General features: G+C 34.6%; 1 protein-coding gene and 2 long non-coding RNA genes across 24 annotated transcripts in view; 2 read left to right on the forward strand and 1 right to left on the reverse strand.

The window, feature by feature from the left end:
- The window catches only part of LOC126811613 (protein Daple), a 238481-nt gene that overhangs the window by 194863 nt on the left and 16095 nt on the right, over positions 1-27523 (forward strand). The window contains exon 1 of one of the 5 annotated variants that reach the window (XM_056099004.1): positions 15075-15214. The exons of 2 other annotated variants lie outside the window; for them this stretch is intronic. The gene's annotated coding sequence lies outside the window, so the exon portion shown is untranslated. Of the gene's footprint in view, positions 1-15074; positions 15215-18497; positions 18796-21237; positions 21725-27523 lie in introns of those variants that run through there. 2 more of the 5 variants (XM_056099005.1, XM_056099006.1) reach the window with 2 other exon arrangements.
- Positions 1-27523, reverse strand: part of LOC130010859 (uncharacterized) — a 162650-nt gene that overhangs the window by 81092 nt on the left and 54035 nt on the right. For 4 of the 18 annotated variants that reach the window (XR_008786134.1, XR_008786136.1, XR_008786130.1 and 1 more), the window contains exons 1-4: positions 10717-10885; positions 9884-10092; positions 4828-4926; positions 3996-4111 (exon numbers count right to left, since the gene is read on the reverse strand). This is a non-coding gene — a long non-coding RNA (uncharacterized LOC130010859). Of the gene's footprint in view, positions 1-3995; positions 4112-4827; positions 4927-9883; positions 10093-10716; positions 10951-11753; positions 12325-13151; positions 13346-17710; positions 17926-27523 lie in introns of those variants that run through there. The other 14 variants (XR_008786146.1, XR_008786137.1, XR_008786150.1 and 11 more) reach the window with 10 other exon arrangements.
- The window catches only part of LOC130010864 (uncharacterized), a 65981-nt gene continuing 64704 nt past the window's right edge, over positions 26247-27523 (forward strand). Inside the window, exon 1 of the long non-coding RNA XR_008786163.1 lies at positions 26247-26851. This is a non-coding gene — a long non-coding RNA (uncharacterized LOC130010864). The remainder of the gene's footprint in view (positions 26852-27523) is intronic.

Genomic DNA, 27523 nt, shown 5'->3' on the forward strand with positions numbered 1-27523 from the left:
AATTTTATAGTATATAGTAATAAGGTATTTATAGGGTAGTACCCTCAGTGTGATTAGTAATAGGGTATTTAGGATATGACCTTCCGTGTGATTAGTAATTGGGTATCTATAGAGTAGGACCCTTAGTGTGGTTAGTAATAGGGTATTTATAAGGTAACACCAGGTAGTACCCCCAATATGGTTAGTAATATGGTATTTGTAGGGTAGGACCTTTTATGAGCATCTGTTCTTCGCCCCATCCGAAAAACTAGACAAACTTGATAGTAAAATATGAAATTCGTTTACAAAATGTAAACAGTTTTATGGCAGATTTTGGTATTTATTTTATAGTTATCCGTGTGTATGGCTTTGTAAATTTTTAGTGATTTGTATCTGCGCATGTGCATGTTAAAGGTCAACAAGTCATTATCAATTATCATGGTACTAGGTGGAAATGCGTCAAACAGGAAATGCGTCAAACAGGCCATAGAAATTAGAAGCCTTTCATATATTCAATAATATATTAATTTCCGTAACCTTTACACACTATGTTTCCGTTGTATTAATTGGTGTTGTTTATGAATCATATATACAACAGCCATGTATATGTTATATGACAAGTGTGTCGGTAAGGAAAGTGAAACACGGGTTGATTTTCGTCTCATTTAAAAAGCAAATTACGTAAAGTAGCAATGATCATGAAAAAAAACCAATTAGTCGTAATATACTGGTTAACACGCCCTAAATGACTTTTTTTTATTAACCAATCTAAACTTAACGACGACAATAGTAACTTGCCAGTTCTTCAACAAAGTCTAAACTCTCTTACAGAGATCGTACTAAGCCCAAAAGAAGTTAAATATATCATTCTATGTTTAGATACTTCAAAAGCTAAAGGCCCTGATGATATCAGTTGGAAAATATTAAAAACTATTGTAAAGGCCGACGCGGCTATCCTGAATAATGATTTGATAACTATTAACAACTGGTCAAAGACATGGCTTGTAACTTTCAACCCCCTAAAAACTGAAACAATAACTTTTTCAACTAATATAAATTTAACTAAACCACACTGTATAAATAAAAGAAGTATCGGAGCATAAACATCTTGGGCTAAACTTTCAACCAAATTGCAAATGGGATGTCCATATAAATCATATCTGTAATAAAGTGGGGAAACATCAATTGTTTTAGATCATTAAAATATCGACTTAATAGAAAATCATTAAACATCATCTATACTTCTTTTATTTTACCACATTTTGATTATGCTGGCGTAATTTGGGCTGGTTGTTCAAACAAATTAGTTTCACAATTAGAAACTTTACAGTTAGATTCACAAGGACTATTTGTGGAGCGGTTAGAGGTACAAGCCATGCAAAACTCTAAAGAAACAGGATTTGTTCCATTAGCTGAACGTCGACGAAGACACAAATTAAAATTATTCTATAAGTTAATCAATGGTCTAGCTTCTTCATATATTTCTAACCTTATTTTAAAGAAAAAATCACCATATCTTCTACGAAACTGTAATAATCTCGAAGAGTACTTTTGTAGAACAAACATTTTTTCAAATTCATTTATTCCGTCGACGATCAGAGAATGGAACACATTGGAACCCGAAATACAAAATTCAAATTCTGTCTCATCATTTGTTTCAAGCTTGATTAAAAACGACCGTATTATTCCACAGTACTATTATATTGGAGATAGAAAAAATCAAATAATACATAGTAAACTGAGATTAGGCTGCAGTGATTTAAATGGTCATAAGTTTTTGAGACATTTAACAGATAGCCCCCCGCCTGCGCGTGTGGTCACCATTTAGAAGATTGTTATCATTATCTACTAGTATGGTCCTTGCATTCGGGTGCCCGAGGCCAAACTATTGGTTTACTAAAGCAGCAATTTCAAGATATTAGTATTTTATTAAATGGCCAGATTGTCCTCTCAGTTGATCAAAATGAGTTCATTTTTAGCACTGTTCATAATTTCTCAAAATTGTCAAAACGTTTCTAACGTCCAAATCATTCCGTCTATATACTGCCGCACTACTATATTGGTGGATGTCAGCTGTTTCGTAACCTGGCTGTTTCGTACTTAGTTCATTCGTACCTCACATGAGCCGTTTCGTACTTCACGTCGTACCTCAAATTGATTCGTACCTTTTCCTATGTTGTTGAAATCTGTTAAAAGAAATTGAAATAAAGGTGAAACGATTTGATCAAATCCAACGGCTACGCTAAATTTATAAAAATGGCTGTCGAGCCATAATTAGAATATGCACGAGATTAGTTTATTTTCCTAAATGTGTTTGAATGAAATTGAAATAAAGGTGAAACATAATAAAACGATTCGATCAAATTCAACGGCTGTGCTAAATTTATAAAAAATTGCTGCCGAATGAGCATTAGCTACGATGATTTAATAGCGAATTTTATGCATTGATAATTACATGAATATAAAACATTTAAATCATATACCACAGCCTGTTCAAATATTAAAAAGAGAATTAGCTACAATGATTTAATAACAAAAAGCGAATTGTTGCATTTAAAAAAAAATAATAGAAATTTCCATATTGATATTACACAGCCTGCCCAATAGTAGTAATTCACACACAAAGAATATATTTAAACTAAATTCGCTTCAGCATTTTACTAAATTTACATCGATTACGATCGAAAGCCATTTTCATGCAGTTGGGTTTTTCAATAACAGAATTACCCCGTGATATAACTACGGTCCATGATATAACAGATCAAAGAAACGGGTCGGCCGACACTCATCTTCACACGTTGACACCTTTTGGAGACTTCATGTGTTCTATTTTTAGGCTCAAATTACCAAATCATATCAGAAAGCATGCAGTCCCCCTAACAGCGAGTTAAATTGATTTAAGGTTTATTATGTAATGAATAATACAATACGTGTCGCATTTGGGATTCTTAGTATGTTCAATCGTTTTTAACCGCTTTAACAACCACCAATTAATTATCGTCAATAATCACGAATCACAATCACAACCCAGTCAGCAGAATGGGTTCAATAATCAACACCAGATTAAATACTTTTTCAATCGTTTTTTTTAAACTGCTTTAACAATCACCAATCAAGTGTCGTCAATAATCACAACTCACTGAGCAGATTGGATTCGATAGTCAACACCAGGTTATAGTTTATTATTTCAATTTCTTTCAACAACATATAGATTTATTTTTATTTCTTTCAACAACATATAGATTTATTTTTATTTCTTTCAACTACATATAGGAAAAGGTACGAAACAATTTGTGGTACAAATCACGTGTGTATTCTAATTCTCGTTCGGCAGCCATTTTTTTTTATAAATTTAGCGCAGCCGTTGGATTTAGGAAAAGGAACTAATCAATTTGATGTACAAATCTCGTGCATATTCTTATTCTGGTTCGGCATATTCAATTTCTTTCAACTGATTTCAACAACATAGGAAAAGGTACAAATCAATTTGAGGTACGAAGTGAGGTACGAATGAACTAAGTACGAAACAGCCAGTAACGGAACGGACAACTGTATATATGTATAAATGTGTAGTTTATATTTAAATCTCAAATAATTTTATATTTTGTATGTTTATATGTTCTTGATGTACATAAATTAAACTTATTTTTGTAAATTCTGGGGAGGAGTCAACATAGGCCCAGCCTGTTCTCCAATCCATTTTCAAATGAAATAAAATACTGTTTACAAAAAACCCCAAACAATTAGTCGTAATATACAGGTTAAAACAGTATCAGTAAACCGTAATTAACAAATTAGAACAGATACTGGTTAAAACAATTAGCCGTAAATACTGGTTTTATTAGCCACAATAAAACGTTAACCATATAACTAAAATAGCTCGCTTTTAGTATTACGTTGCCATATTTATTACGCCTTTATATTCTCTGGGATTTTCAGGTCGTGCAATTTACAGTGAACTATAAGTTAGGGAATTAATACGCTTTGGTTATTAGACAAAATATAAAAAACATTACCTCAGGATCTTCAGCTACACAGTGGACAGTTTTCTAGTGGATATCTCTTGACACAATCACGTATCAAATAATCACAACCAACTTTTAATGACGGTTTATGTTCGAATACAGCAGCTCTGAAAAACATAAACAAAACATAGGTTTTCTTTTATAGATAATGGAGAGAACATTTACAAGACGCTAAAAACTTATCTAGGTATTGTTTATACAATTTATAACATTATTCCAATTTTTTAGATATATTTTGTAGTGTTTTTACACATAACAACTATCAATGTAACTGTATTTATTGTATTTTAAGGTTAAATTATTAGAAATACTATTTTTTAACAGTAAATTGACTAACAGGTAAGATCTCAAATTTGTCAACTGGACTGTCAAGTCTGACTGAGACTAACTAAGTTGTTTTATTGTAATGATACACAAACTTTAATTAAATCTTATTTAACCATTCCTACTTTTATCATCCAGAAAGGATAACTCTATTTTGAATTATCTCCCCTTATACCACAATTTAAAACTTGTCTGCCTTAATCACATCGCTAAAAACAAATTCTAAATAAAATTGTAAATGACTAATCTATGTCAAGATAGACAGTATCAACTTGCATGTGATTACTGGTAAACAACAACAAATATAAACAAAGAAATCTGGAGAGATATATTCTAGAAATAAAATAAGCTTTAATCATTTAATGTCCTATTTTTCTGCACACCATATTCTGGATATGTTCATAAAATTATGAAGTTTAATTTAACATTTTAAAAAAAAACTTGTGATATTTAAAACCTATCCTGGTACTAAATATAACTTGAGAGTTATCACCCTTACCTGACGGCCTTCAATCTTCACAGATCTTCTCCAGTTTATCACTCAGTAAATTTCTGTTCTACAAGTTTAGTCGACAGGAAACTATATATTAGCTATTAACTGAAATACAAAACGTTATAATATAGGAATAATGTTTAATATCTACACAATCATTTGATTATTTTAATAGGACAGACAGGTCTATACAATAATGTGATAGGAATGGGGTTTAACATCCAATTTGTTAAAACACGGGGATCACGGTGGCTAAACTTTTAGTAGATTCAGATTCAGATGTGATGTCAGGTAACAATGGAGTTAAGTTATTCCATGATATTTTAAAATGTAAGAGGTTGGGGGTGTTCAGTTATTACATGGGGCGTAAGTTGATTGTTAATGGTTTTACAGCTGAAGGAGAAAATATGCAGCTGTCCTTAGGGTGCAACGGTGATATACTAAAACTTTTTTTTTAAATCGGATAAAAATTATGACCTCTATAGGGTCCACAAGCTAAAAATGTGATTTTTCGTACAATCAGGGGCCATAATTCAGGAAGTTACTGTCCGATATGCGCGAAATTCGAAAGGAACCGAGATCTTTAGGTTATAAACTTACATTTCAAGTTTCAACAAAATCGGATTAAAATTGTAATCTCTATAGGGTCCACAACCTTGATATACCATATTTTGACGCTATTTGAGAACGAAGGGCAGCCATTTTGTCTGTCAGGTTTAGGTCGATTTTCACGAAATTCGAACTAAGCCGTCCTTAGGGTGTAACGGTGATATAATAATACGATTTTTTCAATCGGATAAAAATTATGACTTCTAAAGGGTCCACAAGCTAAAAACGCGATTTTTCATACAATCAGGGGCCATAATTCAGGAAGTTACAATCCGATATGCACGAATATCGAAAGTGATTTTTCCTACAATCAAGGGCCATAATTCAGGAAATTACAATTCGATATGCGCATATATCGAAAGGAACTGAGATCTTTGGGTTATAAACTTACATTTCAAGTTTCAACAAAATTGTGACCTCTATAGGGCCCACAACCTTGATAAACCATATTTTTATGCTATTTGAGAACGAACGGCGGCCATTTTGTCTGTCAATTTTTGGCCGATTTTCACGAAATTCGAACTCATTCGTCTTTAGGGTGTAACGATGATATAATAATACGGTTTTTTAAATCGGATAAAAATTATGACCTCTTTAGGGTCCACAAGCTTAAAACGCGATTTTTCTTACAATCAGGGGCCATAATACAGGAAGTCACGGTTCGATAGGAACCGAGATCTTTCGGTTATAAACTTACATTTCAAGTTTCAACAAAATCGGATAAAAATTGTGACCTCTATAAGGTCCACAAACTTGATATACCATATTTTGTCTGTCAATTTTGATCCGATTTTCACGAAATTCGAACTCAGCCGTCCTTAGGGTGTAACTGTGATATAATAATACGTTTTTTTAAATCGGATAAAAATTAAGACCTCCATAGGGTCCACAAACTAAAAACGTGATTTTTCGTACAATCAGGGGCCATAATCCAGGAAGTTACAGTACGATATGCACAAATATCGAAAGGAACCGAGATCTCTAGGTTATAAAACTACATTTCAAGTTTCAACAAAATCGGATAAAAATTGTGACCTCTATAGGGTACACAAGCTAAAAACGTGATTTTTCGTACAAACAGGGGCCATAATCCATGAAGTTTCGATCCGATACATGCCAATATCGAAAGAAGCCGAGATCTTTTGGAGATAAACCTATATTTCAAGTTTCGTCAAAATCGGATAAGAATTGTGACCTGTAGAGTGTCAACAAACAAATTGTGGACGGACAGGGGCGACGGCATAATACGTCCACATGAAAATGTGGGCGTATAAAAACATATTACAATTATAAATAAATACCTGAAAGATCCTTAAGTTCGCACCTGTCATTTGGCAGTAGCGAATCAATTCGCGGACCCATCATGCTTTGCAACGGCATTAGCAAACAAAAGCGCCAGATCAATCAACAAGATTTCTATTGTTTTTATTTCTTAAATTAATGGTGATTGAGTAATAAAAATAAAACACCCAATTAACAAAAAGGAATGTTATATTCACTAATTATCGAATAAAAAACATACGTTCCAACAAAGGATCTTCTGGTATTTACGTAATATATCAGAGGTGAAAATTAACACTGTGTCAATGACTTTGGCATTATTCCAATATTTTCATGTTGTCACTTACGGCTAATAATTTTATGACATGGAGAGTGAAATGGAATCAGATTTTTTATGATTTACTGCCAGGCATATTGTGGAATATGATAGTATCGATGAAATCAGCTATTTATATTTTTTTGGGGACGTTATGATGCAAAGAATATGCATACTCCAGTCGAGATCAAGCGTGTCAGCCATCATATCTTGGAAACGCTTTCAGACGGGCGATACCACAAAACTTACGGATAATAATTCTAGACTTTGGAAAGCTAAATTGAATCAAAACTTTTAGGATTTAATACAAGCTAAGTAGACGAATTTTTCATTGTCGTAGATTTCAACTATAAATGGGGTTTTTTTTTCGACGCAACGAACAAAGAAGACGACAATTCCCTCCATATATCCAAAAGCGATGAAGTGACGGTCATTTGGGGCGACATTTCTTTTTAAAATTAATATTTATATTTACTTTGAACTCTGTTCTATTTAAAAAAAAAAAAATCTTAGGAGATGCTTGTTCATGGTGACAGAGAAAAGTCATAATTTTAGTCGAACTGACTTTTCAATATTATTGATAGTAAAGTTATTTGCAATTTTATAGTGGGTATTAGGATTAACAATAATCCACTAATTGGCTTAGGGAGATGGACCCTGCTGATTTAATGAGCTTAGGGGTACCTGGCTAATCTTTAAATTGACCCTAGGGTTAAAGTGTAGACAACCTATCTATAGTGGTGTAAAATCATCCAAATTGTACCATATTGCATGCCTAAATGGGGGGGGGGGGGTCAGCTCTAAACAAATATGGCAGAAAATTGATGCATCGTAACCAAATTTCAGGCAGATTAGCATAACCTATTTTGAGGTTACCATATAAGAGGCTTATTTCATACCCTGCTTTACCAGTCAATATCTTCAAATAATTAATGTATAATGAGTTCACTAGTAGTACCACTCAGAAAACCTTGGCAAACTCTGGTACCCTATATCTTGCCTCGGCTGTATGTACCTACACCTATACAATTGCGATGTGGCTACCAGTTCACTTAACAGGAAAACTTGTCGCTTTTAGAAAAAAGTTCTCAAAATTGCATTGTTCGAGGAGTGTGTAGAGTTTTCCTTGCAAATTTGTCCTTTGTTTAAAGAAAATCGGATAAACTTTAAAGACATTGAAAGCTTTGTATGATAAAACACTCTTCATGGGTGACGCCATTTGTAATCCGGGAACTTGAAAGTAGTTCCAAAGGCAGAATTTGTCATACAGCCGAGGCTAGATGTAGTGTACTGAAGTATGCTGAGGTTTGCCGAGTGTTGTAGTACATCATGCTCACTTCTTGTCCGGGTCCAGTTGACAAAGCATACATACACAACTTTATTGAATTTACGTATGCAACTTAAAAAAACCAAACTTTAAGAAACATATTGTAATTCATTATCTAGCCTTTGACTACAAATATCCAGGAGTAACATTTCTTGTCAGGGTCAAGTTGACAGAGAGTATGTACACAACTCTATTGAACTTCCATGTTCGCAACTTAATGTACACTTTGAGAAACATACACTGTAATTGATTATCTCCCCTTTGATCACAAAGATCCAGGAGTAACATTTAGATCAATGATCAAGGTTCAGTTGGGTGCATTATTCAAGGATGAAGACAGAGAACATAACTAAAATTTAATGACAACTTTTGTCTCAGATTTCAGTGACAGTAATGAAAATGGTGATGTCATTTTTGTTATATCAGTTAAGTTTAAATAGAGGCACCCAACGTCATGCAAAACAATTAGTTGACATCATATCTGACGTCTACAATTCAGCAGCTTAAGGGTTAGAATAACGCATTTCTTAAATTGAACAACCTGTTCATTCACCTTATGAGGAAGTAACCAGATTATATAATAGGTGAAAATACAAAAACAGCTGGTGCAAAGTACCATTAAAGTCTCAATGGGCAATTGGCATTTGTCCAAGACTGGAAATAAGGCACCTGTCACAGACAATGTCAGACACAGATTCAGGCTTTGTCAGGCACTAAACCTCTGGTGCCTGTCATTTTGTCTGGCACTAATTTGTCTTTTTATTGATATTATTAATACATGTCTGGCACTAAGTTGAAAATGTCCGGTACTATTTCATTAGTGTCTGACATTTTGTCAGGTACATCTAAAACCATTATTTCCAGGCCTGCATTTGTTGCTAAAACATCAAATTCCTCACGGCTTAATCCACGCTAATATGTATTCAGTTTGATTATTAAACATTTAATAAAGAAAAACAAATCAAAATACTAATGCTAGATAATCTCCCGGGTTCGATTCAATCGGATTTAGACAAAGCCCATCAGGTTTCTCCACTACCAATAAAAGATGATGGTTTCTTGTTAATAGCGAGCAGCATATCAATGAAATTTCAATTCCACATATCTTTGTAAATATTGAATGGAATTGAACAACTTTGAAGTAATATTCATATTAGAGATTCATCTTTCATGATACTGTAGTTTGCAAGTGATTCCTATTGTTTAAAACAATGCATCAGGACATTTAATACAGAGAGATAGAAATGGGGTTTAACATCCACTCAACACAAACTAGGTCATTTCGGGACTAACATATGGTTCAATTTTATTTCAATAATTCGCTTGCACGTAGGGGTCTCTAGCAGTGGGAGGAAACCAAAGGATCCGGAGAAAACCCATGAGGTTGGACAGATTCACGCAAGGATCAAACCTGGGACCTCTTTGTTAGTGAGCCAGGGCCTGCCCACTGAGCTACCATAGCTCCCTAAAGACTCACCTATGATGGTCAAGGTATCAGAAGAGTTTGACGAGAGGATTAAATCAATTACCTGGTTGCTTTAAAGACACGTAATAATCTGGCACATCTCAACACACTGACACCTTCTGTATAAATTAGAACCACCTCTAATATACTACATAACACAACAAAACTGTGAAAATGGTTAAACAAAGACACAAAATAACCCTGGAAGCCTAAACTACATTTTTAACAGCATTTCAAATGTAAATAACACAACAAAAAACAGATTGGCGATACCTGAAAATAAAAAAAATAACATTTATTAATTTTATTCAGAGGATAATGAGGGAAATTTTCCACATGTAGATCAATTAAAATTCCAACTGTCAAGTGTTCTTTAACGTGCTTGGACAGCCGCGCTACAGCCTACTCTTACATCGAATTCCAACTGTCAAGTGTTCTTTAACGTGCTCGGACAGCCGCGCTACGGCCAACTCTTACATCGAATTCAAACTGTCAAATGTGTACACAGGACCTCAGATTTCAATCCCATTCGAAAGACTAGACAGCTGTCCTTGTCAGGCCCTCCATCCTGCACCAATGACAAGAGAAAACCACACCAGAAAATCCCAATGAACTTTCTTGGTCAACACCGGGATCAAACCTGCTACCTCCAGACTAGCGAGCCAGCATCATACTCGCTTAGCCACTGTGGCTCCAGTACTTTCTCGGCCAACAGAGGGATCTCCGGAATAGTGAGCTGAGAACTCTGGGTTAACGAGCCAACACCTTACTCACTGATCCACCGTGTAGTCACATGACTTTGATGTTCATGATATCGCATCAAATAACGTTTTAGAAAATATCTTTATCTCTAAAAAGCAGCATCAATCAAAGATACTCTATGAAAGGAAAACTTACTTTGAAAACTATCAAGTCATTCAATTGTCTATAATGTTCTGATGTTAACACACAAGTATTTAAAAATACTAATATAATAACTAGCCAATAAAAAACTTGTGATTTCAATATTTTACGACTAAATCATCTACATCTTCGGTTCTATTTTTCTAATATAAACCTGAAACACAACAAAATAATTCTGAGATCTAATATCATTTTGAGAAACTGAAATGATTTAAATAGACTAAATAGGTATCAGACCAAAAATAAAATACTAGTTGTCTTTTGCGTTAATTATGCCAAAAAAACAGAAGATATTGGATACTTTTAATTAAACATACATTATACAAGAGCTAAATCGGTCTATTGCAGGTCTTTCTTTAGACATGAAATGTTATATAAACTATTAATTAGACATTAATTCACAAAACAAGACCATAATCAACTCTCGATGGCATCGGATACTCAAGATTTTAACTAGATTAAAACAGTTCGCCACATAAAAAGTTAATTTAAAAATGGGAAAGCGAGGATAAATCCTGAATATACCAGTGCCCTGGGAACTTATTCACGAAAACTTAAACTAATTTACAACCGAAATTTTAAGAAATACTGGTCAGCCAATCGAATTGCAGTATTTCTTAAAATTTCGATTGTATCTTAGTTTAAGTTTTCGTGAATAAGGGCCCAGGTTACCACTATGCACACATCTTGTCAAAACTATTACGATATTTATATAGAGCAATGTACGTCAAAGACCTAACCACATATGTGTGTACCTACATGTATGGATATGTGTGATGTGATTATTCTTTGAGTTTGATAATTAAGAGTGACAGGTTATTTACTGAAGCGACAGGTATGAAAAAAAGCTACCTGTCCCTTGCGACAGGTAGCTTTTTTTAAACATTTCGAGGCCTGAACTGTGATACATATATATATATGGCTGTAATTCAAATGGACAGAAGTAACAAACTGTTAGGACTGGTCATGGTCAATGAGCTTGCAGTCTACTTTTGATCACTTTTCCAAACATTTAAATAAATTAACCTTACCAGCTTGTGTGATGCAATCTAACCACGTAAAACCTCCTCCAACTGTTGTTTTAGCTGTAATTTTTGGAAGTCTCCTGTAGCTTTGGCTTTTTCTCTCTCTTTGCAAAATTCTCTATAAAAAAACAGTGACAACAATAAGAATGGATTATATTTATATTTACATACGGACAGACATAAAAATTAATGCCAAGACTTTTTATTTGAAGATAGCTTTAATACATGTACATGTATATCCAAGTTCTGCGAGTCAATTTTCCTTCAGTCTGCTAAGAGCCAATACTGCGATTGTTTAAACATACAGGACCTCAGTTTTGCGTCCCATCTGAACAACTATACGTTTGACTCTTGCCACTACCTTAAAATCCCTCAAGGTTAGCTAGCCAATGTCCTATTACTGAGCCATCATGTCTCAAGCTCTATGAAATAAAGTTAAGAAGGTGATTGATGTCATTAATAATTGTATGTACCCACTCAACACACCAAGAACAAGATTAAGTACAAAAAAAGAACAAATAATAATAAGACTGATAAAATAAATCCATGGCCATTCATTACTAACTGCATCATTTACCTGAAAATAAAACAATTAACATTACATTATTTAATGGACAATTTTGAGAGTGGTCTAGGGAGATTCAGTGAATTTGGTTTTTTAATATAAATTTGCATATATTAAAGGCCACATGGGGAATGCAGCAGGGAATGTGTTAGATTACGTTCTTCTCAACCGCTACTGGGGGTTTGGTGGCATAACGATCTAACACGTGTCCCATAAATCATAAGGTCCGTCATTGAGTCAAGTAGCGTAGTTTCGATTGCCAGCTTGTACGTGACAAGGATAAGGGTCGCCTGTTTAGCCTTGTGGGTTTTCTCTGGTTACTCCCCCTGCTAAAGTCCCCCACACGCAAGCGAATTATTGAAATAAAATTGAATCATATGTTAGTCTCGAAATAACCTAGCCTGCATCACAGAGGGTGCCATCCAATTAATAACTAACTGCAACTCTGTGATCTGGCTTTCGAAAATTTTAAATAGTTACTGAACAACATGTAAAAAAAAAAGTGAAGCAGTTTTTAAAAAGTGACGCAATAAAAATTGTTTGTAGGATATGTAAAACTGTTCTAGACTACATGTATTGTGATAGTATGATCTAAATCACAACTCGATCAAGTGTCAAGGCACCAGATTTTATAGACTCGTGACAAAGTCTATATAACAAAATTGATGTGACAGGAATCGCATTACCCAACACTAGTGCTTAGTACATGTACATGTAGACGTATTTACTCTTAGCACACATGTAGAGGTGTAGACACACTTACTCTTAGCACACATGTACACATGTACATGTAGATGTATTTACTCTTAGCACACATGTAGAGGTGTAGACATACTTACATCATATAAGACATCAGTCCATCCTTCCATTGTGATACATTGAAACACTGTCAACATAGCTAGGCCAAAATTATCAAAGTTTGTAATGCCAAAATTTGGCCCTTGCCAGAATTCATTACAATCTGTACCTTCTAAATAATCTAAACACTTAAACCCTCTTCCACACGTATGTGGATCTTCAACTGCTATAGTTTCTGAAAAACACAAAACCATAAATATTAAGGATAATTTTAAAGCCTCAACATGCCAGAATAAGAAAGTTAAATGAAGAGTTCAAGACCAAACACAATCAAAGGTACTAAAATTTTAATAAAATTCTGATCTAAAAATTGATCAAATCAATAAATTAACAAATATACTAATTAATGGCTTGCATGTAGATTTAAATGTCTTGTCGTTTTAAAAAGAGTGTGTCTAGTATTTTCATATTTTTAGTTTGTAGTAGAATGCTTGGATTTTGGAAAAAATCATATTTATATTTAGTCAGTATTTTCTCGGCTCTACTGAGTATTTGTACAGGGGACATAATCAGGGGACATAATTCAGGAAGTTACGGTCCGATATGCGCGAATATCAAAAGGAACCGAGATCTTTCAAGTTTCAACAAAATTGGATAAAAATTGTGACCTATATAGGGTACACAACCTTGATATACCATATATTTACGCTATAAATTTGAGAACAAACGGCGGCCATTTTATCTGTCAATTTTTGGGCGATTTTCACGAAATTCAAACACATCCGTCCTTAGGGTGTAACGGTGATATAATCATACGTTTTTTTAAATCGTATAAAAATTATGACCTCTATTATAGGGTCCACAAGCTAAAAATGCGATTTTTCGTACAATCAGGGGGCATAATTCAGGAAGTTACGGTCCAATATGCACGAATACCGAAAGGAACCGAGATCTTTGGGTTATAAACTTACATTTCAAGTTTCAACAAAATCAGATAAAAATTGTGACCTCTACTGGGTAGTGTATTGTGTGAAACCCTTGTACAATGTTTCTAATTGTCATGGGTAGCCTAAAAAAAGACCTCGAAAATTGAAAACAGCGTATTTTAACGAGTTGGAGCATGTTTAGGGGTCAATATCTGAGTTATGCTAGAGTGTGGGTTTTTTGGGGAGGTGGGGGGAGTGGTGGGGATAGTCTTTTGTCATATATCTGGCGATCGTGTGACGCCTTGGCGACAGTGAAAGCCTTCAGTATTGCGCGCAATTCTAGTTACTATATTAATTCTCTTCTTGTAGTACACTTCTTTTTTTGTGTTCATTTTTCTTCCAATCATTTCTTTCTCCTGTCCTGTGCCCTGTCCTCTCCTTCCTTCTTTCTTTTCTCCCCCCCCCCTCTCCTTTCTTTCTCTTTTCTTTTTTTTCTTTTTTCTTTCTCTTTTTTCTTTATAGGCTTAAGCCCACTTTTTTTTAATGCGCTTAGGTGGGCCCAATCCGGCACTGGTAAATAAAAACTGTGAACGAAGTGATATAGGTCATATGTATGATATAACTGTTATAACTTTAAACAGCAGATATCGGGGAATACTGGGTTCTCGGAAACTATACTTGTGTAATTCTTGGAAACGAGTAACTATTTGACTATCTCAATGTTACAAGGTAGTGTTTATTGTTTATATTGTTATATGAACATAAAGGTATGTAATAATGTACTGGTATATATTGTAATATGAACATATAGGTATGTAATTGTATAGGCTATATTACTAGTATAGTTATTAAACTAACCAATTTGAACAGGTAAATTTCACACACTAGTTAACTTTTGGATAAGCTATATCAAACTCCGCTTACATCACTTAAAACATGTGACATATGACTAAATATCTATTTATGGTAAGGGGAAAACCAGTTTAATAGCTCTTGTTATTAAGTCATTTATTTGCATATCCATACATGAATTTAAACATTGCACGCCTAGAGACTGTGTAATCGAGTCTTGTAGAAAGCAGTCTACTATCACAGAGTAAAATTAATTCGTTCATCTTCTGCTGTAAAATATCATCTGTAGACGCCGATACAAGTAATTCAAAGTACAGTTATACAAGGTAATGATATCATTATTATTTAAACACGATAGGAATAAAGAAATCTTCTTTAAATCTAGTTTAATATATGTATTATATTAAACTATAACACATCCTGTATGGAACAACAGCTAGTAATATAAGAAGCATTAAAGATTATTATCGTTATCAATATGGTGATGTGACAGTATCCCAGCTTCAACCAAATAAATTAGTAGCTGTTTTTCCATAAGTATGTTTTTCGACGTGGTTTCCCCTTGTCAGTGGTGCAGAACGGAGGGTCTGACAAGGAGAGCTGTCGAGTCGTTCGGATGGTACGAAAAACCGAGGTCCCTTGTATACATTGGCATGCACGTAAAAGATCCCTTGGCAGTTGGAATTCGGTATAAGAGTAGACCATAGTGCCGCTATACGGGCAAAATTTCCCTCATAGCACACTGTATGGCGTATGCCCGTCTTCATTAGCGCAGTCGGGGCAGAACAGTAGGGTATGAGTGTTATATTGCTGTATTCAGTCCCTAAATATAGTAGTAGCTGTTTTTCAATAAGTATGTGTTATATTTGATTGCTCTATCCAGTTACTTAATACCTCTAAAAATAATATTATTGTATTAATATGGTTGTACAATTGGAGCTTTTATTGTCATAGATATCAATAAATATATCTTCTTTCAATTAATTTTATGAAATAAACATATATTTCATGTTGATATTACCCCACAAAGCTTTTGTAAAACGGTGTGGGGCGAATTATCAGAGTTTTTTTGTTTTTGATTTTCTTTTCGTTGTTTTTGTAATTGAGGTGGGTGAGGGAGCGGTTTGGTTATGGGTGAGTTTGACGTTGGCACCAATTGTTGTCATTCGATTCATGTGTACAACATTTAAACTGGACAGACTAAATCCTTCTTGTTCAATATTTGAGGCCATATATAAATCTTTGTATATTCCTCGGCACTAGGAATTCAAAGAAATCTTGTCTTCCTGACCAATTTCTCCCATTAGTATTCATTATTTAAAGATACAAAGACAGAATAAAATGGAGACCGAGTTTCAATCCGTTTAAATCTCCGCCATCCGATGTTCTAGAGTGGGTTGATCATAGGCTTGCCATGTGAATACATGTCTAAATAATAATTTTTATAACTTTTGAAGCTAATATAAAGACCTGTAATAAATAATAATTTATATAAAGACCTGTAATAAACACATTTAACTCCAACATAATGCATCTTTAAATATAGAAATCGGGTTTGCCCGTACGTGTCTAAAAGCCTGGATTTTCCAGGTAAAAATAGACCTGATGTGTCGTTTGTTAAAGGGTTAGACATTATATTGTAAGCAGTAGATCGAGCAATAGCTGAACAATCGTTTAACAGATCAAGACAAGGTAATAACTGGGGTTTTATAACATTGTATATGATATATTAGAATCAAACAAAGTTGGTATGTATATACTTAACCTTGTTTAGTTTTCAAAGACATACCTTAACAGGGGCGGATCCAGGGCTCTAGCTGGAGGGGGTTCCCAAAAAATAAGGGCACCCCATTTTCAAATAAGGGCACCCCATTTTTGTCTAATACAGTAACCATGACTGGCGGGCGTCGTAGGCGCGCGCTAGCGGGGGGTCTGGGGAAATTTTTTTAAATATCAGACCATTCTAAGCCACTCTGGTGGGTTTTAGAGGCATAAAACTAGATTTATAATACAGCATTGCAACAACATTCCACATACCATGAGAAAGAAATATTGTAAGTTTAAACAAAATAAATTAATGGAATTTTTCAATTTTTATTTTACTTAAAATGCAAAATACTGAACCATGAATTATTGGACTGAAAACAAAACATTAAGACCTATTATCTGACCTCAAATCAATGGGATCGACATAAAAAGGCCCTCTTTAAATAAATTCGCCATAAAGTGTGCCCTCCAAATCCAAGAGTTTGACGTGAAAATGCCCTTTGAATCCTTTTGACGTAAAAAGAATTATTGGACTGAAAACAAAACATTGAGACCTATTATCTGACCTCAAATCGATGGGATCGACATAAAAAGGCCCTCTTTAAATAAATTCGCCATAAAGTGTGCCCTCCAAATCCAAGAGTTTGACGTGAAAATGCCCTTTGAATCCTTTTGACGTAAAAATTGCCCCTGCAATCCATGGTTTTGACGTTAAAATGCCCTCTGTATATCGACTTGGCGTTGAATGTGCCCTCCTCATTCAAGGGTATCACATTAAAATGCCCTTTTTAATCATTTAGGTACAAAAAGTGCCCCTTTGATGTAAAGATGCCCCTATTTTATATCGATTCGGCAAAAAATGTGCCCCTTAGACCCATGATTTTCACGTAACAGTGCCCTATTTTAGGCCTTAATGTGCCCTCCAAATCACTAAGCTTGAAGTGTGTAAATGCTCTTTTAATTGTACATTGATGATAGTAAATATCTAGCGACTGCTGCACAGACTACTCTCTTCACCTTAAAAATCAACAAATGCAGTAAAATTTTACACTTACCGAAAGATTTTGGTACACTGAGCGGCTGCAGCAATTTTATCTTCCTCCCTTTTCCTTTTGATATGATCGTGTCGCGGCATTTTAGATGCAAATAGGAACAAAAACTACCGAAAAATTTTCATCTTGCCGTCTGGCAAGGGGGTCGCCATATTGTATGACGTTGACGTCTTCATTCACCGCGCGGCGTCGCCACTTGCCGGCCCAAATATCTGCCGGTGTATGGAAGTCCGTTCGGGAAAAAAGGGCACCGAAAAATCTTGAGGGGGTTCCGGAAGCGTCAGAACCCCCCCTGGATCCGCCCCTGCTTAACGTACATGTATTGTATTCATCTCTATGATTTCTTAAATAATATTGTATCAACTCTATCTTAATATAATCTAGTCTATGATACTATAATATATGTATTAGTAATGTACTACAGTACCTTGTAGGCAGGCTACTTAGGGGGTGCTCGATTCGCCGTCCAGAAGGACAGAAATGAAAGATGTAGTGCGATAGGGAGATGTGGGAGGGTCACCCTCCCACTGGGGAGGGGGCCACCCCCATAAAAAATATTAAAGTTTCAGTCTTCTGTAAACACTGTTTTGCCATATTTTACGGGGTTAAACTAAAACATCACACCAACATATTGGGATATGTACAGGTTTTATACAGATAGAATCTTAACTTATCCTCATAATTGTTGTAATTATATAGGAGTTAGGGCCTACTATGTAATTTTTTTTATTTATTTTTTTTTTTGGGGGGGGGGGGCAATTATATTCAGACCCGACCCCCTCATGTGTGACGCCCATGGTCCTGTCACAGTTCGGTCAGTCCTGACTACGGAGGTGATGTGAACAGAATAGTGACGTGCTTAAACACAACAAATATGTTTGGCCTGCATGGTTGGTTGATATATTTTCTTATTCAGTTGACGCATGCGTTATAACCCGAAAATACTAATATATAGCAACCAATCATTTTATTATACCAACCCCTGATACAACTAGGAAGTAAATTAAACTGTAACGTCGCCATTAAATTGTTGAAATAAAAGACTCTATAGAGAGGATTATTATCATATTGAAGCCTGTGTCAATAAAGTAAGTGACATGTAATTTAAAGTTTATTTAATTTAAATATTTTATGTTAGTTTTGTAAAAGTTGTAATGTAGATATGATATATATTGACTTCTAATAATACATACTTTACGTCATCGATGTGTGAATATACCATTATTACAAGGGTATAACTAACAACTAACAACTCGGATAATAACATAGCAATATCTGGGACAATTGTAACTTAGTTTCTTCATAAGACATCTAGACATCAAAATATCTGATATAGGGGACAAAATAATAGAAGCAAAACAAAATCTATGTGGAGTAGGCGATAACAATGTTTTATATTTTAAAAGAAAAAAAGAATCACCAAGCCAAATATTGTTGAATACAGTAATTATAAAATCTATTGAAATACGATATATCCATTGTGATACGACAGGCATATTGTACTATAATCTTATCTGCAATGATAGGTTTTTATTCTAATATACCATATAGGCTATAGCTGGGTGAATCTTTTATATAGAATATATGAAATCAAATACATAAATCTAAGGGTAATCATTATTTGTATTCTTGGTTACACCGAACGTCTGCCATTATTTGATTATTTGTCCAATCGTGATCCACGGGGCGTGGTGACCTGACTTGTATCATACGATACTTGTATTATAAAACACACATGTATATACAGTCGTGTAGACGGACATCTAAACATCACTCTATTACATGAATTATATATTCAAACAATACACTATCTAGAATTATCTAGCATATAGTTTACCTCGTAATTCATGACTATTGCTGTAGTGCTGTATTCTGGGGGTTGTAGCTTATTCCAACACTAACGACGATAACTCAGATAAATAATCAAATTATACTTTTAATAAACGAGTGTTCAAAACTGGCTAAACGACACCGGGATAATCTGTTCATGTTGATCGCGATAAAGTTTCTATTTTTATTTCATTATACCTACCTGACTAATTTCATGGTAGTTTTTTCCAACCTTTTTTTTTTTTTATTAATGTGAATTAAGCGATACAGAATTTCATAGATAGCGATATTCTTGACAAACTAAAACCAAAATAAAATGGGGTTTATCGTTCAACTTTTCTGTACCAACTGGACTAATGTAAACATAGAAAATTAAAATTACCGTATGTTAGTCCCAAAATGACCAGGGTAGTTTGTTGAGAACGTCAGAATGACCAACATGGTTCATTGAGAATGTCAAAATGACCAGGAATGTTTGTTAAGAATGTCAATGAATAAAAGATATCATCAAAAATTACCCTCTTCAAATTTGTGTCCATGGAAAGTAATTAGAGGCTGTAATTAAACATGCATTATGCAAGAGCAAAATCTGTTTATTACAAGTCTTTCTTTAGGCCTGAAATGTTATCTAAATTATCAATTAGACATTAATTAACTTATCCAGACAATAATAAACTCTCGATGTCAAGGCTAGCCTTCGATGTTGGCTGGATTAGATTCCTATATACCGCTAACGGCCGTTGATAATTAAATCAGAAAAAGTGGATAATCGAGACTATGCTGTTTTTATTAATGATTTTAGTAATGATGACCGAGACTATGCAAAAATTTCACCTGCTTCTTTCTCGGCTCATAGTGGATCAATTTGACTGAAATTTTCAGCAAATTACCTTTACACTATCTAGTTTTTAACTATTATAGCGAGAACTGCCATCTCTTTATCTCATCTCCCATAATGTATCTTTAAGATAACAATTGACACTTACTGTAGCAAGAGAGGCTGTAATTAAGGTACAGGCCAAAGAGTAAATCTACAACTAGATCAATATTTTATTGATGCTTATAAGTCAGTGCAGACAAGTGGAACGTTAAACTTCATTCATTCTTAAGTAATTTAGGGACTTGTCAATACTATACGCCAACCCGTAAGGCTGATTCAGAGCCATGGTGGCTCAGTGCTTAGGACGTTGCCTCGCTAACCTAGAGGTCCCGTGTTCGATCCCTGCTTTGGCCGAGAAAGTTCATCGAGATTTTCCGGCGTGATTCTGCTTTGTCTGTCTTGTAGGGCGGATGATCTTGCACGCAACAACGTATAGTCGTTTGGATGGGACGAAAGACCGAGATCCCTTGTACACATAGGCATGCACGTAAAAGAAACATTGACAGTTTGAATTCGAGATAAGAGTAGGCCATACAGCCGCTGTCTTGGCAAAATGTCCCTCATAGCAAGCTGCATGGCGTTTGCCCGTTAGCACAAACGGAGCAGAACTGTAGGACGTTGAGCCCCATTTCATTTTATTTGTACATACGCATGTGTAATGCACAAAAACTTGACAATAGCTGCGTATACTGAAAATATCTCTTTTATAATGTAAATAATGACTGTGAACGAAGTGATATAGGTCATATGTATGATATAACTGTTATAACTTTAAACAGCAGATATCGAGGAATACTGGCTTCTCAGAAACTATACTTGTGTAATTCTTGGAAACGAGTAACTATTTGACTATATACTCTTACAAGGTAGTGTTTATTGTTTATATTGTTATATGAACATATAGGTATGTAATTTTGTACTGGTATGTATTGTTATATGAACATAAGGTCTGTAATTGTATAGGCTATATTACTAGCCTATTTATTAAACTAACCAATTTGAACATGTAAATTTCACACACTAGTTACCTTTTGGATAAGTTATATCAAACTCCGCTTACATCGCTTAAAACATGTGATATATGACTAAATATCTATTTATGGTAAGGGGAAAACCAGTTTAATAGCTCTTGTTATTAAGTCATTTATTTGCATATCCATACATGAATTTAATCATTGCACGTCTAGAGACTGTGTAATCGAGTCTTGTAGAACGCAGACTACTATCACAGAGTAAAATTAATTCGTTCATCTTCTAATATCATCTGTAGAAGCCGGTATAAGTAATTCAAAGTACAGTTATTCAAGGTAATGATATCATTATTATTTAAACACGATAGGAATAAAGAAATCTTCTTTAAATCTAGTTTAATATATGTATTGTATTAAACTATTACACATACTGTATGGAACAACAGCTAGTAATGTAAGAAGCATCAAAGATTAATATCGTTATCAATATTAGTAGCTGTTTTTCCATAAGTATGTTTTCGACGTGGTTTCCCCTTGTCAGTGGTGCAGAACGGAGGGCCTGACAAGGAGAGCTGTCTAGTTGTTCGGATGGGACGAAAACCCGAGGTCCCTTGTATACATTGGCATGCACGTAAAAGATCCCTTGGCAGTTGGAATCCGGTATAAGAGTAGACCATAGTGCTGCTATACGGGGAAAATTTCCCTCATAGCACACTGTATGGCGTATGCCCGTCTTCATTAGCCCAGTCGGGGCAGAACAGTAGAGAGAGAGAAATGGGGTTTAACGTCCACTCGACACAAACTAGGTCATTTCGGGACTAACAGAACAGTAGGGTATGCGTGTTATATTGCTGTATTCAGTCACTAAATATATAGTAGCAGCTGTTTTCTATAAGTATGTGTTATATTTGATTGCTCTATCCAGTTACTAAATAATAATAATAATAATAATAATAATAATGACTTTATTTTCTGAGGGAACATATTTAGTACATGATTTCTAATTTTCAACATGTCCTTCCTACTCTATAAAACTAGCAACTACACAGTAATAATATTTACAAAGTGCATATATATCATAATATATAAGCTTACAAACAAGAAAAAAAAGTAATTATATATATATAAAACAAGGGTTCAAAGATGTAACATGTTTTACTAACTCCTTTTTGAAGATAAAACTTGAAGACGCATGTTTCACAGACATGTCATTGTCTATTTTCTTACTTTTTGGAATTGTTAATTTAAGTTGACTAAGTGACTTTCCGATCTCAATGTCATGGTAGTTTCGGTCAATTTAGAATTTTCATAAAATGTGTTATATAAATATGATGGTAATTTGTCTCTTAGAATTTTGAAGGTGAGCATTCCTTGGTTGTATTGAATGCGTTGGTGGATTGTAAGCCAATTTAGAGACTCAAACAAAGGTGACGAATGTGAATCAGGTTTTTCATCCAAAATGCTCCTAGCCGCACGTTTTTGAAGTTGAAAAATAAAATTCTAAGATGGTGTGGTAAATAAGGTTTTAACTTTGTCAGCACTTGAAATTCAGAGTTATTTATAGTAACTTAAATAAATGTCCACTATTGCATAAGAAATCGGGTTTGCCCGTACCTGTCTATATATATATATATTAGCCTGGATTTTCCAGGTAAAAATAGGCCTGACGTGTGGTTTGTGAAGGGGGTGGACATATTGTACAGTGAGTCGAACGACGAACAATATTGTTTGACAGATCAAGTTAAGGTAATAATAATAATAATAATAATAATAATATCGTCATTTATAAAGCGCGTTAATACTGAAGAAGAAAACAGTTTTTAAGGCTCTGTTTGTTTATATACTCACAGTGGCGGCGCCAGCTGTCGGTGATTGGAGGGGCAAAGCTGGGGCAAGGTTAAGGGGGCAAAGGCACGAGCTTCGACTAGGGGTAGGGGGCCTCCCCCAGATAATTTTAAAAAACAAGTTGCCGGAAATGCAACCTGGCAGTATTTCAGGCACTGATCGATGAGGTAAAGTGTCAAACGAACGGACTTGCGAATCACGACGAAGCCCACTCACGAGCGTCAAAGTAGGGAGTCCTCCCCCAGAAAATTTTGAAAAATAGACTGCCGGAAATGCTGTCTTACAGTATTCCCAGGCACCGATCGTCGAGATAAATAGATCTGACCAGATACCGTCCGTCGCCTGATCACTAGTTTATCCGACTAGAGAACAAAATGTCAAACGAACGGATTTGCGAACCTCAACGAATACCCCTTGTGAACGCCAAAGTAACGAGTCCATTGGGGACTTGTGGTAGTCTATTCCATAGAAAAGGACCAGCACAAGAAAAGGAACGTTTTCCAAGTTGTAAGTTAATGGCTGGAGATTTTAGAAGATGTTTTTTTCTGAGAACGGAGAATTCTGCTGGTAGTGTAGGGTTCTACAAAACTTTTTATATAAGATGGAGCTTGGTCATTTAACGCTTTGAAAACGAAAGGGGAGTAACTTGAACTTAATTCTTTGCTGAATTGGAAGCCAATGTAAAGATTGCAATACAGGGGAGATGTGTTGATGTTTTCTGGTTTAGCGAGGAGTCGAGCTGCTGAATTTTGAACATGTTGTAGTTTGTTAATCCGATAGTCTGGTAAGCCGTATAGTAAGCCATTATGGTAATCTAGTTTAGTTGAGATGAATGCGTAGATGGGTTTTTCTTTCTTTTCATAATTGAGATAGCGTTGGATCTTCTCAATTCGATGTATATGATAGAAAGCAGTGGAACAAATACTTTGTATATGATCTTTAAACGATAGGTTCGAGTCTAATATAGCACCAATATTTAGAGCTTTATGGGTTCCTGAAATTATTTCTTTATCAAAATTAACTAGCGTTTGATCAATTTCTGTTGATCTATAGCTCGGTAGATATCGCTGGTGATTTTGAGTAAAGCAGTTTCTGTACTGTGGTATTGTTTGTAGGCAGATTGTAACATTATATCAAACGGTGTACGACATGTATCTGGCCGAGTTACTGCGCATTTTCAGATTTCACATTTAAGATTATTGAGTAATTTTTAGAAATATTATGGACTGGTTTTTTTTTCTAATTGAAGGTTGAAATGTCCTTTTATTATCAGATTGTTTGGTTTATATTGGACAAGTATATTAATGTAATTATAATAATTAATAATAATAATTGTCTTATATAGCGCTACATTATGTTCAATGGTTATTTCTAATCACTGTTCAGTCACATTGTATATTATGGGTAAAGTATATCTAGAGTATATCAATGATCACACCTTATTAAATAGATGAGGTTTTAAAACAGATTTAAATTCTGTCTATAGTTTCATGGTAGTTAGATGTTTTATTTGGTATCGTGGAAGATATTTATGTTCTAGTAATGGTATTAGTTATAGTATTGTCGATCATCGGTCACTGAGGATTCTGTTTAATCTAGTATATCATAATTATGTGTTTCAGTATTTGTCTGTAAAGAAGAAATAAATAAAACACACACACATATAACTTTGTAATAATGGCAGCCCTTTAAAATTAGGTGTTGACTTCAAATAGAAGTTTTGGTAAATTTCGACAGAGAAACGTGAGAATATTTCCATCAGTTTGATAAACTGTTTTATGTTGAGTAGTTTTACTTCTGTACCAATATGTCTTGTCATTTAAAGAAACTAAACCTCTAGCTTAATAACACGGTGGGTTTAAATAAAAAGATGAGTTCCTGTCATTAGACTCGGTATTAAACTAGTTAATTGAATATATATATATATAGTCTATTTATTAAAATAAACAGGTAAATTTTACACCTGGTTACATTTAAATCACTTAGACACGTGACATGTGACTCAATATCTATTTATCGTAAGGGGAAAACCAGTTTAATAGCTCTTGTTATCAAGTAATTTATTTGCATATTCATTCATGGATTTAGGCATTGCGCGCTTAGAGACTATGTAATCGAGTCTTGTAGAATGCAGACTACTATATCTCCACCCACCGTCTAAAACCTGACAGTATAAATATTAATTCGTTCATCCTCTGATGTAAAATATCATCTGTAGACGCCGATACAAGTAATTCAAAGTACAGTTATTCCAGGTAATGATGTCATTATTATTTAAACACGATAGGAATAAAGAAATCTTCTTTAAATCTAGTTTAATATATGTATTATATTAAACTATTACACATCCTGTATGGAACAACAGCTAGTAATTAATATAAGAAGCATTAAAGATTATTATCGTTATCAATATGGTGATGTGACAGTATCCCAGCTTCAACCAAATAAATTAGTAGCTGTTTTTCCATAAGTATGTTTTCCGACGTGGTTTCCCCTTGTCAGTGGTACAGAACGGGGAGCCTGACAAGGAGAGCTGTCTAGTCGTTCGGATGGGACGAAAACCCGAGGTCCCTTGTATACATTGGCATGCACGTAAAAGATCCCTTGGCAGTTGGAATTCGGTATAAGAGTAGACCATAGTGCCGCTATACGGCAAAATTTACCTCATAGCCTACTGTTTGGCGTATGCCATGTTCATTAGCTCAGTCGGGGCAGAACAGTAGGGTATGAGTGTTATATTGCTGTATTCAGTTACTAAATATAGTAGTAGCTGTTTTTCAATAAGTATGTGTTATATTTGATTGCTCTATCCAGTTACTTAATACCTCTAAAATAATATTATTGTATTAATATGGTTGTACAATTGGAGCTTTTATTATCATAACATATCAATAAATATTATCTTCTTTCAATTAATTTTATGAAATAAACATATATTTTATGTTGATATTGTCCCACGATTAGTAAGCACTTTTATTGTTATAAGCTTTTGTAAAACGGTGTGGGGCGAATTATCAGAGTATTTTTGTTTTTGATTTTCTTTTCGTTGTTTTGTAATTGGGGTGGGTGAGGGAGCAGTTTGGTTATGGGTGAGTTTGACGTTGGCACCAATTGTTGTCATTTGATTTATGTGTACAACATTTAAACTGGACAGACTAAATCATTCTTGTTCAATATTTGAGGCCATATATAAATCTTTGTATATTCCTCGGCACTAGGAATTCGAAGAAATCTTGTGTTCCTGACCAATTTCTCCCATTAATATTTATTATTTAATGATACAAAGACAGAATAAAATGGAGATCGAGTTTCAATCCGTTTAAATCTCCGCCATCCGATGTTCTAGAGAATGGGTTGATCACAGGCTTGCCATGTGAATACATGTCTAAATAATAATTTTTATAACTTTTGAAGCTAATATAAAGACCTGTAATAAACAGATTTAACTCCAACATAATGCATCTTTAAATATAGAAATCGGGTTTGCCGGCACGTGTCTATATATATAAGCCTGGATTTTCCAGTTAAAAATAGACCTGACGTGTTGTTTGTTAAGGGGATGGACAGGGTTAGTAGAACGAGGAATAGCTGAACAATTGTTTAACAGATCAAGACAAGGTAATAACTGGGGTTTTATAACATTGTATATAATATATTAGAATCAAACAAAGTTGGTATGTATATGCTTAACCTTGTTTAGTTTTTAAAGATATACCTTAACGTACATGTATTGTATTCATCTCTATGATTTGTTAAATAATGTTGTATCAACAATGTCTAATATAATCTAGTCTATGTTACTATAATATATGTATTAGTAATGTACTACCTTGTAGGCTACTAGGGGGTGCTCGATTCGCAGTCCAGAACGGACAGAATTGCTATCGATTAACGCGGAATTCAGTCCTGTCCAGAGGCGTAGCCGTGAAATATATATTGGGGGGGGGGGTCCGCAAATGAAATTATATAAAATGTTGACAATCTGTGACGCCGGGGGCACGATGTAGTGCGATAGGGAGATGTGGGAGGGTCACCCTCATAAAAAAATATTAAAGTTTCAGTCTTCTGTAAACACTGTTTTGGCATATTTTACGGGGTTAAACTAAAACATCACACCAACATATTGGGATATGTACAGGTGACGCCCATGGTCCTGTCACAGATCAGTCAGTCCTGACCACGGAGGTGATGTGAATAGAATAGTGACGTGTTTAAACACAACAAATATGTTTGGCCTGCATGGTTGGTTGAGATATTTTCTTATTCAGTTGACGCATGTGTTATAACCCG

The sequence above is a fragment of the Patella vulgata genome, chromosome 2, assembly GCF_932274485.2.
Source record: "Patella vulgata chromosome 2, xgPatVulg1.2, whole genome shotgun sequence".
NCBI lineage: Eukaryota > Metazoa > Mollusca > Gastropoda > Patellidae > Patella > Patella vulgata.